We start from the raw sequence: 12445 nt of genomic DNA, 5'->3' as shown, positions 1-12445 counted from the left end.
AAAAGAGAACTTTGAAACTGAGATAGGGATGGGAGAGAGAATTTTCACTGGATAATCTTTTGTGCCTTTTTAATTTTTTACTATTTAAACACACCAACAATTTGACTAAAGCTGAAGATAAGTTCACTCTGTGACCAAGCAATCCCACTCCTTCGTATATGCCCAAGAGAAATGAATGCATATGTCCACCAAAAAACATGTATAGGGATACTCATGGCCGCTTTTCTCATAATAGACAAAAACTGAAAACAACCTAAAAGTCCCTCAATGAGAGAAAGCATATATAAGCTAAAATATATTTATTTAGTGAAATAACCACATAGCAATAAAGAGAACAAACTATGATATAATCCATCAGGGACAGAGTGTTGAGCTAAAAGATCCAACATAAAAAAGTAAATAATGAATGATTCTAGTTATTTCAAGTTCAAAGACAGGCAAAACTAATCAATTATAATAGAAACCAGAAAAGCGATTACCTCAGACAAAGGTGGGGCATGGGGAGCTAGGTAAAAAATAATTGAGCTTTACACTGTAGATTAGCATATTTTATACTGTATGTATATTGATAACATTTTTGAAGTTTTAAAAAAGCATAACAAGTATACATAACCAATTTGAAAAAAGTAGATAAAATAATTAAAAAAAAAAATCTCACCCAAATGTCAAATAAATTCTCCCTTTGCCTTGATAAAAGTCAATGCAACTTCCATTCTTGGAGTCAATTTAAACAAAAAGAGAATAGGAAAAAGAGTAAAAATTTCTTTAAACTAAGAGAAAAGAGAACAGTTTGAAGCAACTATTGATTTTAAGAATTAAATTTTCATTATGTGCTGTGCTTAGTCCCTCAGTCGTGTCCAACTCTTTGCAACCCAGTGGCTTCCCTGGTGGCTCAGGCAGTAGAGAATCAGCCTGAAATGCAGGAGACCTAGGTTCGATCCCTGGGTTGGGAAGATCCCCTGGAGGAAAGCATGGCAACCCACTCCAGTATTCTGGCCTGGAGAATCCCTGTGGACAGAGGAGCTTGGCGGGCTGCAGTCCATGGGGGTCTCAAAGAGTCAGACACGACTGAGGGACTCAGCACAGCACAGCACAGACTCCTCTGTCCATGGGGATTCTCCAGGTAAGAATACTGGAGTGAGTTGCCATTCCCTCTTCCAGGGGATCTTCCCAACACAGAATCAAACCCAGGTGTCCTTAATTGCAGGCTGATTCTTTACCAGCTGAACTACCAGGGAAGCTATTATAAAACAAACAAAAAGACTCCAGAGTTTTCTATGATGACCATATGGCCTCTAAGTCTGTAACAGAATGCTTCAGCCCACCAGGGGCAAAAGGTTCTTTTACAAATTTATTAAGCAGCTTTTATAAATATAAGTGATATGATTCAATTTAGACTGGCATTTTATCAGGAAACGCCATGGTAACTCAGACTGAAGTGTTCAATTTGAGGGAAAGTGGAAGCTAGAAATGGAAGTGACAGGAGCAATATTGAGTAAATAAGGTTTATCTGGTCTGCCGAGAGGCGGATCAGTGGCGATCTTTGTAGGTAAAAGGACAGAAGACAGGTAGATAAGACAGAGGGAAAGAAGCAAGGAAGAGACAGGTCTCTAGGCATTCTAAATATTTACAAAGGAATTTTAAAAGGTATGTGAAGCTGTAAAAGAAGCTGCTTTAGAATATTTCAGGTGGGCTCAAGAAAAAGAGATGGGAGGGGGAGAGTCTCCCAAAGCGAAAGCAATATTGCTGCTTTTTTAAAAGAGTCCTTTTCAGTTCAGGAGAGGCAGTAAGGTGCCAAGAGAAGGTGTTTAGGTCAGCCTCCCCCTCTCAATATTTAATAATCTGAACATCTAATTTGTCAGGTTTTTTTTCTCTCTTAATAAGGATTTTTTTTTTTTTTTTAATTAAAAAGAGTCTCAGACTTCCCTGGTGGTACAGTGGATAAGAATCTGCCTGCCAATGCAGGGGACACAGGTTCAATCCCTGGTCTGGGAAGATTCCACATGCTTTGGAGCAACTAAGCCCAACTACTGAACCTTCTCTCTAGAGCCTGTGAGCCACCACTATTGGAGCCCATGCACCTACAGCCTGTGCTCCCCAGCAATGAGAAGCCAACACAATGCAAGAGAAGACCCCACTTACAGCAATTAGAGAAAAGCCCACGCACAGCAATCAAGACCCAGTGCAGCCAATAACTAAAAAGCCTCATTGTCGTATATTTAGAAAATACAAAAAAATTTTAAGGAGAAACCAAAAATTACTCAAGAGATGATCACTGTAACATTTCGGTGTGGGACAATTTCTAATTGGCAGAGAGACGCAAAAAAAAGAGCAGACTGGAGGTCCTCCTGCCCTAGGAACCCAGATGAGTTTATTACTGGAGCTTTGTCACTGTTATGTTACTGGTGCATTTTCTCACTTGAAGCTTTGTGAGGGCAGAGATTTTTGTCTGTGTTGTTCATGGCTGTAGCCTGGTGCCTCACACTCGAGAAATATTTGTTGAATTAGGTATTTTTTTCCACATTTACTTATGAGGAGTAGCTGCTACTTATCTTTCCCCCTTAATTATTAAAGCAGTTAAAATCCTTTTCATGTTCTTTCATGACTTTATCAGAACAAGCCAGTTATTAAATGAAAATGTCTTTTGAAGCTTAGGAAAATGTAAGCAAAACTTCATTATTCATATTAATATCACATTGCATTTCTTCTGTGATGCCTTAATGTGCTCTCTCCCTTAATACTCATGGAAATAATTCCTTCCGTTCCTTAGGTTAATCTATTGCCCACATAACTTATTAAAAACCAATTTAACATTTGGGGCTTTGTAGCTGCATTTTTCTTGAAAATCAGGGTTTCTTTTCCAAAATTTGAGTTGGAATATTATATTCCAACCCTCCCCCCCTCATATTTAGGACTTGTCTTTGAACAGGGAAAAATGATGGAGAAGATTCCATGATGCTTAGAAGTCTAGTAAAGGAAGTTAAGAATATTGAATATTCTTGCAGAAAAAGTTTTTAGGGAGGGCAGATGGAATTACTCAAGCTTGAAATGTAGCCAGAATTCTGTAGTCAACATTCCCTCACTTGGAATTAAAATGAGACCCTTGCAATCTTTCATAATAAGAGGTAGGCAGGGCACTTCAACCATTCCAAGGCAACCAAGGTCTCCAGAGGCTACAATGCAGTTATTTTTGGGGAAAAAAATGCTACATAGTTAGGCAAAAGGGGGTTTTATTGGTTCACATAACTGGGAAGTCTGGAGGAGGAACTAAACTGGATGCTGAGTACAGGAGCTTTCACAACGTCAGGGTTCTCTCTACTTCCATGCAATCAAATCTAGGGAGACCCAACGGTCTTGCTTGGATCATGTACTCTATGCTGGATCATTGATGTTGTTGTTGTTCAGTTGCTAAGTCCTGTCCAACTCTTTGCAACCCCATGAGCTATAGCATGCCAGGCTTCCCTGTCCTTAAACTCTCTCCCAGAGTTTGCTCAAATTTATGTCCATTGAGTCAGTGATGCTATCTAGCCACCTCATTCTCTGTCACTCTCTCCTACCTTCAACCTCTCCCAGCATCAGGGTCTTTTCCAGTGAGTCTTCTCTTCACAACAGGTGGCCAAAGTAATGGAGCTTCAGTTTCAGCATAAGTCCTTGTAATGAATATTCAGGGTTGATTTCCTTTAGGATGGACTGATTAAATCTCCTTGCAGTCCAAGGAACTCTCAACAGTCTTCTCCACTACCACAATTTGAAAGTGTCAATTTTTTTGGTGCTCAGCTTACTTATGGTCCAACTCTCACACCCATACATGACTACTGGAAAAACCATAGCTTTGACTATATGGACCTTTGTTGCAAAAGCAATGTCTTTGTTTTTTTTTTTTTTTTTAATATTCTTTCTAGGTTTGTCTAGGTTTCAATAAACTCCGGGAATTGGTGATGGACAGGGAGGCCTTGTGTGCTGCAGTCCATGGGGTCACAAAGAGTCAGACATGACTGAGCGACTGAACTGCACTAAAGTAGGTTTGTCAAAGCTTTCCCTCCAAGGAGCAAGTATCTTTTAATTTCATGGTTGCAGTCACTGTCTGCAGTGATTTTTGGACCCCAAGAAAGTAAAGTCTGTCATTGTTTCCATTTTTTCCCCAACTATTTGCCATGAAGTGATGGGACCGAATGTCATGATCTTAGTTTTTTGAATGCTGAGTTTTAAGCCAGCTTTTTCATTCTCCTCTTCCACCTTCATGAAGATGCTCTTTAGTTCCTCTTCACTCTGCCTTTAGAGTGATATCATCTGCATATCTGAGGTTTTGATATTTTTCCCCACAATCTTGATTCCAGCTTGTGATTCATCCAGCTCAGCATTTTGCATGCTGTACTCTGCATATAAGTTAAATAAACAAGGTGACAATATTACAGCCTGGATGTACTCTTTCCCAATAGTGAACCAGTCAGTTCTTCCATGTTGGATTCTAACTGTTGCTTCTTGACCCACATACAGGTTTTGCAGGAGACAGGTAAGGTGGTCTGGTACTCCCATCTCTTCAGGAATTTTCCATCATTTGTTGTATCATAGTCAATGAAGCAGAAGTAAATGTTTTTCTGGAATTCTCTTGCTTTCTCTATAACCCATCGAATGTTGACAATTTGATCTCTTGTTCCTCTGCCCTTTCTAAATTCAGCTTGTACATCTCGAAGTTCTAGGTTCATGTACTGCTAAACCCTCACTTGAAGGATTTTGAGCATAACCTTACTACCATGGGAAATGAGCCCAACTGTACTGTAGTTGAACATTCTTTGGCACTGTCCTTAGGAACTGGAATGAAAACTGACCTTTTCCAGTCCTGCTGCCACGCTGAGTTTTCCAAATTTGCTGGCATATTGACTACAGCATTTCAACAGCATTATCTTTTAGGATTTGAAATAGCTCAGCTGGAATTCCATCACCTCCACTAGCTTTGTTGGATCACTGATAGTACCCAGAAAATAAGATACTTGAATTGGCAGGGCATGGGCAAAGCCTGGGCTGGACACCCTTCCATATAAGTGACCAAGTGGGATGCACTTCACTCAAACCACGTGAAGAAGTGGATTTACCACAAGGGATGTTCTGTTACCATATGCAGTAGCCAAGGGTATTGTGACAATGTTGAAATCACCTAAGACCCTTGCTCTTGGAACACTATCTCCTCATACACACACCCACTCACCTTTGTGTTGCAGGGAATGTTTTATGGCAAAGAACCCCTACCCACGTGACTTAGACAGGACTCATGACCCCCTTGTCTACTTATGACAAGGCCAGACATAGACTCACTAACTTCCTATTCTTTGTCTCAAACTGACTAGCTGGGCTGTTAGTTCCACTGGCTAAGCTGGGCAAAATACCTGCTAACTCAACTTGAATAAACTTTAGTCAAATTTATCTCCTTCCCCTTGAACTTGGTCCCAGAACTCCACCTACCATTGAGCATGAGAACAGGGAATAATCCCTCCTTAACTGCCCCTTCTGACAATCAGCTGATCTCTGGGGAGAAATTCCCTGACCGACTAACTGTCTGATGACTCCATCTACCATCCCAGTCTCCCACAGCTGGTTCTTTCCATCCTCATTTGCTCCACCCACGCACAGGGAACTCCACCCAGTGGTCTGTGGTGACCTATATGGGAGGGAAATCCAAAAAAGAGGGGATATATGTATTGGTATAGCTGATTCACTCTGCTGTACGGAAGAAACTAACACAACATTAGTAAAGCAACTACGATAAAAAAAAAACAACTGATCAGAGAGACCTTTGAGATGTTTGCAGACCTTACAGCCTATGATCCAAGCACTCTCCCTACTGCAATAGTTCTCCACCCCTTGTTGCAATAATCCTTTTGAATAAAGTCTCTCCTTACCTCAGTTCATACTTGTGCTTTATTTGACACTGGCCAGACAAAACAAGGAGACATGGGAGATGTGGGTTTGATCCCTGGGTTGGGAAGATCCCCTGGAGGAGGAGGAAATGGCAACCCACTCCAGTATTGTTACCTGAAAAAACCTCATGGACAAAGGAGCCTGGTGGGCTACAGTCCACGGAGTCGCAGAGCAGCAGACATGACTGGGTTGCCATTTCCTTCTCCATTATTATTTAACCCTAAAAAGGATGGTAAAGTTAACACATGCTACAGTATGGATGAACCTTGAGGACATTATGCTGAGTGAAATGAGCCAGTTACAAAAGGACAAATACTATATGATTCCACTTATCTGAGCTTTCTAGAGTAACCCAATGAACAGAAACAGAAAGTATAATGATGGGTTGTCAGAGCTGGGAGAAGGCGGAAATGAGGAGCTGTTGATTAATGGGTAGAGGATTTCAGTTCTATGAGACAAAATAATTTCTGGAGATTACACAACAATGTAAATATAATTAAAACTACTAAATCATTCACTCAGAAATGGTTAAGATGAAAAATTTTGTTATGGGCTTTTTTATCACAATAAACTTTTTTTTAAAGTCAGCTTCATTACTAATAAAGCTAGTCGGAGAATGTGGCATAGATCTGCAGTTATATGGGCTCACTAATACTTAATTGAATTAAAATAAATTTCCTTAAACGTCAGGCCTTTTCAAAGGACATGGCTTACTCTAATAAGCTTATCACAAAGTCCTAGAGGACAGGCCACTCTGAAAGAAAGAAGGACTGAGTAACACAATAATTCCTTCCCTCAGTTTTACCAAAGAAAATGTTTTTTTCCCAAGGAGCAAGAGAGTAAAGTGGGAGATGCCCAAGGAGCTGTCTTGGGGAGTAGATAAATCTGAAAGTGAAAGTCGATCAGTCGTGTCAAACTCTTTGTGACCTCATGGACTGTAGACCATGGAATTCTCCAGGCCAGAATACTGGAGTGGGTAGCCTTTTCCTTCTTCCAGGGATCTTCCCAACCCAGGGATTGAACCCAGGTCTCCTGCACTGCAGGCAGATTCTTTACCAGCTGAGCCGCCAGGGAAGCCCAGATAGGTCTGAGTGGGACACAAATTCACTCCTAACCAGTACAATGAAGGAAAAACAGTAGAATAGAGACTAGGAGGAAATATACAAAACTGTGACGTTTTTATAGTTTTGTTACTATGATAACAGAATTTGGGGTGATCTTTTTTCTTTTCTCAAAACAGTATAATTGGTATGCCTTTTTTAAAAATTAATTTAGTTTTTATTGAAGGATAATCGCTATACAGAATTTTGCTGTTCCCTGTCAAACCTCAACATGAATCAGCCATAGGTATACATGGTATGCCCTTTAAAAAATGTAATTTGCTAACACTGAGAGTATCACATTTCTAATTATCTAATACACTCAATTTATTAAGTGACTTAAAAGGAAAAAATAAAAGGGATTATTAATGTACAGTTTGCATTTGATAATTATCTTAACTATTTTCTGGCTTTTTATCATGTCATATTCATTAATGCTGTCAGTGAAGCTGAACAATTTCAAAATGCTTTTAATTGATATTAATGCCAAAACAAGAGGACAATTTCACATAGTAAAGCATGCATCTGACTTGTATGTTTTCATTTGAAAAAGACCCTCCCTTGGGCACCAAAACTTCAAGGTCAGACACAAGTAAATTCAATATATTTGACTGGACACATATTTATTTAAATGTATAATTCAAATCACTAGAGTACTGGGACATCCCCCTCTTTTCAACATCTCTCTGGAGAAGGCTGAATCGATTTCATATTCTAGGTTATAAGATGAGGAAATAGCATATCATGTTATGTACTTGAGATCTTGTATTCAGGATGTGAAATAGCTGAATTCAAAGCTCTATTCTTTTTTTGTGTGCTTTCTCAAAGAGAGCATGTTTAAATATATATTCCTCTCTCCTTAATTTGTGGTGAAAGGGCTATCTTAAAATGTTGCAGTTGTTTACAATCAGATTTTAAAGAGAAAAATTTATTCACATTGAGTATAAATTATGCCTCAACTTAAAATTTTTAAAATCATAAAACAAGGTTAGGAGAAAATTCCCCTGTAGGAATTTCCAACAAATAAATGAGTACATTCAGAATAGGCTATAGTATGACACTTTGGATAGTATAAAAACACTTCACATCTTTTAAAGAAAGATGGATACTGTTACATAGAAAAAATGTATCTCCTCTATCAACCCAAAGCACATTTGGTTTGAGTAATTTCTACATCCTCAGACATTCTCTAAGGAATCAATCTATTTAGGAAATTACTTCCTAGAACTTATACTAAAAAATGAAGAGGGCTTATCTATCACATTTGCTTTGAGGGGAAAATGGTGTGCTTCAGATAAAACAGTATAGTGACCAACATACTTCCCATCTGTGAGCTTTATATTCCTCTCATTTAGTTTCACATCATGCACGTTGGCAAGATTCATAGGAGAAAAATAGACAAGAACAAATTTTTACCATTGTTGAAAGTATGCCACTTTGGCAAGGGTGTGGAACAATGGGCATTCTCATACACAGAATGTCAGCTAGTTCAGCCTTTCTGGAAGGTAGATTGGCAATGTACAGGCTATCAAAATTTTAAATATGCATATCCTTTGGCCCAGAAATTCATCTTCTGGGAATTTATCCCAAGTGAACAAACTGGACAAAGATGCAAGACCTACATAAAAGGTTTTCATAAAGCACTGTTTACAACAATGATGAGTCAGGAGCCACCTAAATCTTTTCTCACTGGTGGACTGATTAAATACTTTATGATACATCTATTCAATGGAGAACTTTGTAGCGCATTAGAAAAATATGAATATCTGTGTGTATTGTTAAGGAAAAGTTATACAATAGAGTATATAATCTGAGTTGTAAAAAAATTTCCACATGCTTAGGATAAAACCTGGAAGGATATATACACCAAAATGTGCTTTTATCTCTGAGTTGTGGGATTTTGAGCAATTTTTACTTTTTTATTCCTTTGGTTTTTTGAGAAGTTTTCTGAAACTACACCATGAGCATGCGTCACTTATTTAGTCATAAATGTACATGTTCTGGCCTGAAAAAAAATTAAAACACGTCAACTTAATTGTTTTTCAGGAGAAAATATTTGCAACTCATATCTGAAAAGAAATTAATATCTACAATACATTAAAAACTCCTACAATTCAACAACAACAACAAAATCCCCAAATCACCCAATTTAAAACTGGGGGAAGAACCTAAATAGACATTTCCTCAAAGAAGATGTATATAAACAGACAATAAGTACATGAAAAGATGCTCAACATCACTACTTATTAGGGAAATGCAAATCAAACTCACAGTGAGGTATCACTTTACACCTATTAAGATGGCCATTATAAACAACCAAACAAAATATCAAGTGTTGGTAAGGCTGTGGAGAAGCTGGAGTCCTGCATGACTGATGGGAAATGCTGCTCTGGAAAACAATATAGCAGTTAAAAAAATAAAAGACACATAAAATTAACACATGATCTAGCGATTGCACTTCTGGATATATAACCAAAAGAAATGAAACCAGGAACCTGGGCAAATATTCACCTATTAAAGTTCATAGCAGTATTATTCACAATAGATAAAAGGTAAAAACAACCCAAATGTCCATCAACAAAATGAATGGATACATGAAATGTGGTATATTTATATGGTGGGATATTATTCAGCCTTAAAAAGGAAGGAAATTCTGATACATACTATGACATGGATGACATTTGAGGACATTATGCTAAGTAAAATAAGCCAGACACTAAAAAATAAATACTGTATGATCTCGCGTATATGAGCTATAGAAAGCAGTTAAATTCTTAGAGTCAGAGGTAGGATGGTAGCTGCCAGGGGCTGAGGGAGGGTAGAAGGAGGAGTTGCTGTTTAGTTTGTATAGTGGTGACAGTTGCACAACAATGTGAATATACTAAACACATTGAACTGTATACTTAAAATAGCTCCAATGCTAAAGTTTATGTTATGTATTATTTTGCCACAATTTAAAAAGAAAGAAGGGAACTATTTCAATATTTTGTAATAACCTATAAAGGAAAAGAATCTGAAAAAGAATATATATATATATTGTTGTTCTTGTTCATTTGCTCAGTCATGTCTGACTCTTTGTGACCACACATACCATAGCACAGTAGGCTTCCCTGTCCTTCACTATCTCCAGGAGTTTGCTCAAACTTGTGTCCATTGAGTCAAAGATGCCATCCAACCATCTCATCCTCTGTCATCCCCTTTTCCTCATCCCCTCAATCTTTCCCAGTATCAGGGTCTTTTCTAATGGGTCAGCTCTTTGCATCATGTGGCCAAAGTATTGGAGTTTCAGCTTCAGCATCAGCCCTTCCAATGAATATTCAGGGTTGATTTCCTTTAGGATTGACTGGTTTGACCTTCTTGCTGTCCAAGAGACTCTGAAGCATTTTCTACAACACCACAGTTTGAAAGCATCAATTCTTCAGTGCTCAACCTTCTTTATAGTCTATCTCTCACATCCATACATGACTACGGGAAAAACCATAGCTTTGACTATATGCACCTTTGTCAGCAAAGTGATGTCTCTGCTTTTTGATATGCTGTCCAGGTTTGTCATAGCTTTTCTTCCAAAGAGCAAGTGTCTTTCAGTTTCACAGCTGTAGTCACCATCTACAGTGATTTTGGAGCCCAAGAAAATAATGTCTATCACTGTTTCCATTTTTCCCCCTTCTATTTGCCATGAAGTGATGGGACCGGATGTCATGATCTTTGTTTTTTGAATGCCAATTTTTAAGTCAGGTTTTTCACTCTCCTCTTTCACCTTCATCAAGATGCTCTCTTGATGAAGAGGAGTTCCTCTTCACTCTCTACCATTAGAGTGGTGTCACCCAAATTTCTGAGATTACTGATATTTCTCCCGGAAATCTTAATTCCAGCTTGGAATTCATCCAGCCTGGCATTTAGCATAATGTACTCTGAATATAAGTTAAATAAGCAAGGTGACAATATACAGCCTTTATGTACTCCTTTCCCAATTTTGAACCGTCCGTTGTTCCATGTCCAGTTCTAAATGTTGCTTCTTGACCTGCATACAGGTTTCTATGTACATACATATATACAGTTATATATATATATATTCATATGTATATACATAACTGAATCACTGTGCTATATACCTGAAACACGATATTGTAAATCAACCGTACTTCAAAAAAAAAAAAAAGAAAAAAACCCAGGACTTCCTCCATGGTCCAGTGGTTGAGAATCCACCTTATAATGCAGGGAACACCAGCTTGATCCCTAGTCCCGGAAGATCTCACATGCCTCAGAGCAACTGAGCCTGTGCTCTGGAGCCTGCAAGTCACAACTACTGAGCCCACTTGCTGTAACTACTGAAAGCTCCCGCATCCTGAAACCCACAACCACAACAAGAAAAGCGATAAGCCCGTGCACCACCACTGGAGAGCAGCCCCTGCTTTCTCAAACTAGAGAAAAGCCCGCATGCAGCAATGAAGATTCAGCGCAGCCAAAAATAATAAACAAATATTTTAAAAAGTTGTTTTCTACAGAGAGGTATTTATTTCTATCATGACTAAGGAAGATCTAACTCGTCAGAAAAGTATGTATAGACTTTAACAACAGAAAACATATATTCATTTCAATTCATATTCTCTTTCACACTAGCCTACACTGGAAGACATGTGACAGTAATCCAAATCAATAGGAACTGAGTTAATCCTCTTTATTTGCCTCAATCCAATTAGGTTTATTTATATGTGACCCTTATTTTTCCAGACTGCACCAGATACCTGAAAGACGAGGAGAGATTGTGGGATAATGACAGGCAGAGATGTATTTCAATTATGTCAGCTCTTGCAGCCCACCCGATGTAGTCTGGCTTGTAAGTGATTACAACTCTTAAAGTTCTCAGAAACTGACGTGGGGCTTCCTACCTTTTGCTGAGTCCGACTCAGAGGTTCTCGATTTGATCCAGTTCTTCCCTGTGTGAAGGCAGCCTCCAGATGAGTGGCCTGTTGTTCATTCTTCTTGTCCCCTTTTCTCCTGAACACGGTCCCTGCCACTAAGAACTTAGAAGTCAATTTCAGGTTGAAATGTAGGCATCCCTAAATTCTTTCTACCTTTTGCGGTTTCTTTTGTACTTCCCTGGTGGCTCAGACGGTAAAGCGTCTGCCTACAGTGAGGGAGACCCGGGTTCAATCCCTGGGTTGGGAAGATCTCCTGGAGAAGGAAAACGCAACCCACTCCAGTATTCTAGCCTGGAAAATCCCATGGACTGAGGAGCCTGGTAGGCTACAGTCCATGGGGTCTCAAAGAGTCGGACACGACTGAGTGACTTCACTTTCATTTTGTATGTCGGGGGCGTTCTGACCAATACAAGTCATACTGACCACCTTTAAATTCTCTGGAGCCTCAGGATCTATATCTGTATGTTGCCTATAGGCTTATACCTATCCTGTAGGCTTAAAAAACCC

Source organism: Giraffa tippelskirchi, chromosome 8, assembly GCF_054371585.1.
Source record: "Giraffa tippelskirchi isolate mGirTip1 chromosome 8, T2T-mGirTip1v1.2.pri, whole genome shotgun sequence".
NCBI lineage: Eukaryota > Metazoa > Chordata > Mammalia > Artiodactyla > Giraffidae > Giraffa > Giraffa tippelskirchi.
This window is presented reverse-complemented; position numbering follows the sequence as displayed.